The sequence below is a fragment of the Nanorana parkeri genome, unplaced genomic scaffold, assembly GCF_000935625.1.
Source record: "Nanorana parkeri isolate BGI_ZX_2015 unplaced genomic scaffold, ASM93562v1 scaffold1771, whole genome shotgun sequence".
Lineage (NCBI taxonomy): Eukaryota > Metazoa > Chordata > Amphibia > Anura > Dicroglossidae > Nanorana > Nanorana parkeri.
Window position 1 is genome coordinate 89354 of NW_017308039.1, and position 8592 is coordinate 97945.

At 45.3% G+C, this 8592-nt stretch overlaps 1 pseudogene; it reads left to right on the top strand.

The window, feature by feature from the left end:
* The window catches only part of LOC108799616, a 47111-nt pseudogene that overhangs the window by 12113 nt on the left and 26406 nt on the right, over positions 1-8592 (top strand).

The following is an 8592-nucleotide window of genomic DNA, read 5'->3' on the forward strand; positions in this document are numbered from 1 at the left end:
CTTCTGGGGGCGCTGTTGGGCTTTGACAGACTCCGGACTCTGTACAATCTCCCCCCGACTATGCGCTTTAGATACTTACAGCTGCAACATGCTTGTAGGGCCCACTTCCCTGGTCCAATGACTGTTGAATCTGACTGTGTGGAACGATTTGTAATGCGAGACAGGATTCATAAACCCCTCTCCTCGCTCTACCTCCGTTTGACCAGTAAAAGCGGCCCTGCAATATGCTGCCCCTTTACAAACTGACTTAAATGAGTCGGAATTGCATACACAAGTTTGATTGGATCTGGGGAGACTGGGTGGAGGCTAGGGGGCTCACCCTGGAGAGGAGGGTCCCCTCCCGTCTGAACCCTGTGGTAACTAAGAGGGACTTGGGATCAGATGGGACTTGTTGATACAGTGGGTCCAGCTTACTTTCTGTGGATCCCGCTACTGACCCGGAGCTTATACTGTGCCTATGCCGGGATGCTAGGGTGCTTATCCTCCTCCCTCCTGATCCCTGCGGCAGAATTGGGAGAGGGAGAAAGGGAAATGGCATCCAATCAGCTTCTCTCTTTCATTTTCAAAACTTAACAACAGAAAGAAGCTGATTGGTTGCCAGGGGGAGCTGCTTTAGATTCTGTCTGCTCCAGTTTTCATAATTTCCCCCAGAATGAGAGGCAGAGAGATAGAGAAAGACAGATAGGAAGGGAGAACAGAGAGAGATATAGAGGGAGAGTGAAACCTATTTTGGAGTTTTATATATCTGATAACAGACAGTGTCTTGTCCTATATAACGCTGCACACAATGACAATATGGTTTTATTTTCTTTGTACTTATACATGTTTCCACCATAAATGTTCTACATTGCAGAGTTCTATGTCTGTAATAATCAGCGTTCTTATCATGGTTATGATGTGAGACGAGTGAGGTTGTTGTGCTGAAGATGAGATGAGGTAAATCCAGACATGGGTGTCCTCAGGCTCCCCTCCCCCTGTCACAGCAGCAGGAAGGAGGAAGCCGTATTACCTCGTCTTCTCCTCACAGAGAGAAGCTCCCATGAACACACTCTCCCCCCTCCCCCTGTGCATTGGATTCTGGGACTTGTAGTCTCCTATCAGGACACTAAACCACAGTCTCAGATGACTGGAAGCAGGAAGGAAAGTTCTGCAGCTGCATTTGTAAGAAGAGCCAGAACATGCAGGAGATCTGAACACCGGGGTACGTACATATGTCAGAGAAATAAATATGGACATGAATATTAGACGTAAGAGCTGCTGCAATGAGGTGTAGACTTGGGGGGTAACCAAACTTTATCCCTCCAGCTTTTGTGGAACTACAAGTCCCATGAGGTATTGCAGGCAGGGCCGGTGCTAGGATTCTAGACAAGGTAGGCAAGGTGATTTTTTGCGCCCCCCCTCGATCCCGACCCCCACCCCCTGAGTACTTGTCAAAATGCCCTGTTTTTTCCGCCCTCACCCTGCAGCGCCGTAAGGCAGCTGCCTGACTTGGCTTGCGGTAGCGCCGGGCCTGATTGCAGGACTCAGCCAGCCACAAGCATCACTCCCAGAGGCAGAGTGTGTTGTGGGATTTGTAGTTCTACCACAGCCGGAGGGCCGAGGTTTGGCTTCCCCTGGTTTAGAGTAACAAAGGTGAAGTAATCCTTTAATCTCTGTCTTAAATATTTGTTGTTTACTGTCATTTCTCCTGCTACAAGACCTGTGAGTGCTCGACCTTCACTTGTGTATATGTATATTTCCTCACACAAGCATGGCAGCATACACATGGGCATAGCTCTGCCGCTCACCAAATCACAGGCCTGGTCATACTATACATGAAAACAGCCCCAGAGAGGCAGAATTTTCTCTTTTGTCCTCACTGCCGGCTCTGCCGTTACTATGATTTATTGTTATTATTTTACCCTCACCTTGCTGGTTTCCTCTGGCCTGCCGCACAGATTCAGCCTCTCCTCTAGTTCCCTAAGTTCCGGTTGCTAAACGCAGATTAGGAGGGAAGCCTCCCCTACATCTACAAAGTTTGGGGTGCAGAATTTGGTTTCTTGGTGTTGTACATTCCAACACTTGGGGTCCCTTCTTGTTCAGATGTCTCCTCCCTCATGGCGGCCAAGACGCTTCCTGGCCTTGTGATTCTGGCGGGACCATGATTGAGCCTCATCATAATAAAACGGCGCGTATGTTGCTGCACCATGTAGTTCCACACAGCTGTGAATTCTTAAAGTCACATTAAAGTCACAATCCCCCTCCCCCCAATGCAGCTTTAAGGATTTACATTAAATGATGCCTCTTGATCCGATCATCTTTTTCTTTCCAGTAGTTTTCAAGAGTCCCTCCAGGACTGGTACTGTCCTCTGATCCAGCTCTGACCGCTGTGTCTTCTGTGTCCCACGTTGTCTGTCCGACGTGCACGCTCCCGGCTGTGTGCATTGACTTACACTGAGCCTCTCCTCTTCTCCCCGCCGCAGATCTCTAATGCGCATTTACCCGCCCCATAATCCTGCACGGATGCTCGAGAATCTTCCAATCTTCAGATGGGAACAAATGGTGGAGACGCAGGTAACTTTTTACCCATTTGTTAGTTGTTTTTTTTTAATGCTTTCGCATATATCTACTGTTGGCAAGCATATGTGAAAACAAAAGTGACCGCGAACCTCCCTCCCGAAAGTCCTGGTTCTGGGGAAGGAGATTGAGGGCAGAGGAGACATAGGCTCCTTCTGCCGTCAATCAACCTGTGGGGCAAAGAGGAGGGGTGCCGCCCGCTGCGGGGCTGTGTATGTGTATGGACGCACACAGCCACTGCGGGAACACGCATGTGTGGGTGCCTCCATATCAGCTGCTTAGCTGCTGGCAGCACCCGTGCAGGGAGTGGGGGGAAAGAGGATGAGAGGACCCACTAGAAAATGAGAAATTGAAAAAAAAAAAAAAGTCTCCCTGTTCTTACTTTTCTTGTAATCCTTGTTTCTAGCTGGCAGTGATGTCACACCCTCCTATGTACAGATCAGTCCTTCCTGCAGCCAGATGGAGGATCTAAGTAACCAATGTGTGTCATATCCTGGCAGAGAAAGCTGACTACATATCCCATGAGGCATTGTGATATAGAGGAAGTGGTAGGAGTGTATAGGCAGAGCACCACTTGATTTCTGTGATCCATTCTGTGACCAACTGATACAGAGTGCATCTACTGTTGTGTGCTTCACAGTCCCCCAGACATAGCCCCTGCCATTCTCCCCTCCACTTGCCTGAATGTGGTTCATGCATTGTATGAGGCTACAGGAGCAACTACAGTGCATATGCCGGCTGCTAATAGCAGAGCTGCCTGCACGCCAGCTCCCAAGCCCTCTGCGCATGCCCAAGTCTCCTCAGCTTCCCTGTGCTCTCTGCACAAGGCGACAGACTGATTCCATACCCTATGGGGTTGTGCAGCTGATGCCACCCCTTGACATATGAGCAGGGATGACTATAAGAGAGGGGCGGCATTCTATCTGGTCTAGCACAATGACTGCAGCATTACCATGGACACTCCCATGAGCAGCATGATCCCCATGCACAGATTAACCGCTCAAGTCATCTTCCAGGGCAGCACTTGAGAGAGAGAATCCACCCACCCAAACAGGAAACGCATCATCCACAATTAAAATAAAAGGGGCGGTACAGCCCCACCACCTCAGTTTATTGTGTTTCCTCCGGCCTAACAGTAGCATCGTAATCATTTGTTATTTTCTCTATAGGCCTGCATGCTAGTTGCAGGGGCCTCCCAGTGTGTGCTCCTGTCTCCCAAAGCTCAGTATACCGCAAGCTGCAGCTCGCGGTATACTGAGCTTTGGGTGACGGGAGGACACTAGTTTGTGTCCTCCCGTCACCCTTAGGAGAACTATGTGGAAAAGCCCTGACCCCATAGTTCTCCTTTAAGTCTCATAAAAGCTTTAGAGGCTGTTCATATCTGCCAAGGAAGTAAAGCCTTGAAGATAAAGTAACCTCATCCAGCATCTACCCTCCTGTGGGATTTGCGTCTTTATGCTTCCATGCTCTAACAGGCAAGTAAAAGGAAGTTCACTTAATTACGGTACCGCATCAATTAATATGCCGCCTCCTAAGATGACCAATTCACTGCTTTGATTCACTGATGGTTATGAAGCTCAGTGTTTGTGCATACCTTATGTATTGGTATTGCTATACTGTCTCTGAATAACCAAATCATTGATTTAGTGGAACCATCATGGTTCATGAAGTAGCAGTGAATCTCTGTCCTGGTGTATACCTTGTGAGCTGGTATTACTATACTGTCTCTAAAATAACCAAACAACTGCTTTAGTGACAGCATCTTTGGTTCATGAGGCCGTTACGGATCTCAGTATTTGTACATACCTCATGTGTAGGTATTAATATACTGTCCCCGACATACCCAATTTACTGCTTCTGTGAGAGTACTTGTACAGGACGGGATTTACCATTTCTTTGTGATGCATCATCAGATATGATGTAGCCAGGAATCGGTAATGGGTTTGTTTCTTAGTTGGTTTCTGTAACTCCCCATCTACAGACTGACCAATCCCGTCTTGGTAAAAGTATTATTGGTTGTCACGTAGTTATGAACCTCAGTAACTGTGTGATCTAATTTCATACCTTGTGTATCTATATAGCCATGAAGGTACAGGATAGCTGATTACCACTTGGTTGGAAGCATTGTTTGTTATGATGTAGTATGACTCTCAGCATCTACATTTCATCACAGTTCGTTCTCTATGGACTGTGTAACTATACTATCTACAGAACTACCAGTTTTACTCTTTAGTATCACTGGTTTGTGATATAGTTAGTAATCTTAGTATTGAAATATCCCTGAGTTACTACTTTAGGCAATTGTATAACTTTACAGTACTTAGTTCAGTGCAACCCTAACGGATTACATGTCTTGGGCTGCAACTACACAGTTACAGGCTAACTACTTGGGGGTGACTAGTTAATAGAGCACCAAGCCCATGACAAGTCGTTTAAAGGGTTGTACCATGATGTCAACACCTTACTTCCCTCCTGCAAACTACTCGTAGGTTCGGGTCAGTGACGGCTTGGGTATTCTATAGACTCATTGCAGCCTATATTTTGTCAACCTTCAACCCCTTACACGGCTTAAGCACTGTTCTTCTGAGTTCCCTGGGCCTCACAGGGTATTCTTACATGTCTTCCCTCTTTATCGAGCATCCATGTTATAACAGTAAACTTTGTGCCACATTTACAGCAGCTGGCTACTGCTCATGCTCCCACCATATAGGATAGTGTCCTTATGTAATTTGGTGGCATCTATGTTACACCACATCGATAAACTGGGGGCAAGTTAACCCAGTTGGTAGTACTGATGGCAGTATAGGGCTGGAGCCAGACTTGCCACTTGCATTTTTTATTTTAACTCGTCCATTGAGTAGTAACAAGCTCCCTCATCCAGGCTACAGAAGTTGCCAGATGCTACTTAGAAGTCAGTCACCTTTAGGGGAAATCCAAGAATATTTTGGCCTGTTCAGGGCCTTATGAAGACAGCAAAGCGGCATAAAACCAATGCCTGGTGACTTTGGCTATCCATTGACCTTTCATCCTCCAAAGGATTTCTGGCATGCTCCAAGAGGACTTTAGTCTTCTTGGACCTGGAAGAGCTGAGGTTTCCCCTGAGCATATCTGGAGGAAAGCCGCTAGATCCAGTGCCAACCTCTGGTATTGCACTGCAGACTGGTCCTCCTCTACTGCTCTTGTTGTTTCACATAATTGTATCCTGCATGACCCCAAAACATTGCCACTATCTGATATTATTTATTACATACTGTAAATCTGCTGTGTGCAGTTAGGAAGTCTTACATTTCTAAACTCTCAACTTATGTAATTTGGTGGCATCTATGTTACACCACATCGATAAACTGGGGGCAAGTTAACCCAGTTGGTAGTACTGATGGCAGTATAGGGCTGGAGCCAGACTTGCCACTTGCATTTTTTATTTTAACTCGTCCATTGAGTAGTAACAAGCTCCCTCATCCAGGCTACAGAAGTTGCCAGATGCTACTTAGAAGTCAGTCACCTTTAGGGGAAATCCAAGAATATTTTGGCCTGTTCAGGGCCTTATGAAGACAGCAAAGCGGCATAAAACCAATGCCTGGTGACTTTGGCTATCCATTGACCTTTCATCCTCCAAAGGATTTCTGGCATGCTCCAAGAGGACTTTAGTCTTCTTGGACCTGGAAGAGCTGAGGTTTCCCCTGAGCATATCTGGAGGAAAGCCGCTAGATCCAGTGCCAACCTCTGGTATTGCACTGCAGACTGGTCCTCCTCTACTGCTCTTGTTGTTTCACATAATTGTATCCTACATGACCCCAAAACGTTGCCACTATCTGATAATATTTATTACATACTGTAAATCTGCTGTGTGCAGTTAGGAAGTCTTACATTTCTAAACTCTCAAAACTCAATATCTGACCTCAGTCTGTTGTTTATATTAAGATTGTGTGTAAACATTTATTTTCACTTCTCATGTAGGTAATTAATGACCTGAATTAGCCATTCAACTTCTACTGCGGGAAAAAAATCACAGCTAAACAGAGACGCAAAATGAACAAAGTTACTAAGAAACTGCACCAATGTTTCCTCTGCCAGAAGAGTTTTACCTGTAAGTCAAAACTCAATATTCATCTGAGGATTCACACCGGGGAGAAGTTATTTAAATGTTCAGAATGTCACAAGTGCTTCTCAGAAAAATCTGGTCTTACTAAACACCAGAGGACTCACACAGGAGAGAAACCTTTTAAATGTTCAGAATGTGACAAGTGGTTCTCACGAAGTTCTAGTCTTTCTAGTCACCAGAGGATTCACACAGGAGTGAAATCATATAAATGTTCAGAATGTGGAAAGTGCTTCTCGCATAATTCTTATCTTGCTGAACACCTGAGGATTCACACTGGAGAGAAACCATATAGATGTTCACAATGTGACAAGTGCTTCTCACGAAGTTCTAATCTTTCTAGTCACCAGAGGATGCACACAGGAGAGAAACCTTTTAAATGTTCAGAATGTGACAAGTGCTTCACACAAAGTTCTAGTCTTTCGAGTCACCAGAAGATTCACACAGGAGAGAAATCATATAAATGTTCAGAATGTGGAAAGTGCTTCTCACGTAATACTTATCTTGCTGAACACCTGAGGAGCCACACAGGAGTGAAACCATTTAAATGTTCAGAATGTTACAAGAGGTTCTCCGCACATTCTCATCTTACTAGGCACCAGAGGATCCACACAGGAGAGAAACCATTTAAATGTTCAGAATGTTACAAGAGCTTCTCCGAACATTCTAGTCTTACTAAGCACCAGAGGATCCACACGGGAGAGAAACCATTTAAATGTCCAGAATGTGGAAAGTGCTTCTCTAAAAAGAATTTACTTACTGTACATCAGAAGACTCACACTGGAGAAAAGCCATTTAAATGTTTAGAATGTTACAAGTGCTTCTTTTCTAAATATTCACTTGTTGTACACCAGAAGACTCACACAGGAGAGAAACCTTATAAATGTTCAGAATGTGACAAGTGCTTCTCACGAAGTTCTAGGCTTACTATACACCAGAGGTTCCACACAGGAGAGAAACCATTTAAATGTTCAGAATGTGGGAAGTGCTTCACACAAAATTATAATCTTACTAAACACCAGAAAATACACACAGGAAATAAACCATTTATATGTTCAGAATGTGGCATGTGCTTTTTTTATAAGCTTACACTTGCTGAACACCAGAGGATTCACACAGGGCCGGCCTTAGGCCTTTAGGCGCCCTGTGCGAGAAAGCTTTACAGCGCCCCTCAGTGAACACACCCCTCAGTGGCCACACCCTCAGTAACCACACCCATTTATTACCCATATTTTTGGTAAAATATAAAAAGCGCGGTCACGTCGGGTAAATAGACACCAAACATGTCATGCTTTAAAATTGCGCGCACCCGCAAAATCGCAAAAAATTACCATGCCCAAAATTGACCATAGGTGACGCTTTAAAAGCTTTTACCGCTCATCAGTTTAGTGTTATCAGTGATTGATAGCCCTACAATTATTGCTCTCATTCCGACGTTTGCGGCGATATGTGACATGTGCGGCGTAATGGGCGAAATCGTCGTTTTCACACGTATGCGCACCCGACGCCTGTTTGCATGCATGTATGTATGGGGGGGACTTTAAAAAAAAACTGTCTCTTCATGTAATCCCAGACAGACTCCATGATGTTGAGATTAGGGCTCTGTGGGGGCCAAACCATCACTTCCAGGACTCCTTGTTCTTCTTTACACAGAAGATAGTTATTAATGACATTGGCTGTATGTTTGGGGTCGTTGTCCTGCTGCAGAATAAATTTGGGACCAATCACATGCTCCCTGATGGTATGGCATGATAGATAAGTATCTGCTGCCATTTTTCTGCACCCCAGATCCTATTTTTCCATACATAGTTGAGTCTCAGCCTTGTTTCCACGTCAGAAAAATGGCAGCAGGTGCTCTGGACTGATAAGTGATTATTTAAAATATTTGGCTGTAGAATAATGAGGGTTGACTGGAGGGGCAGGGGGGGGGGGGGGGG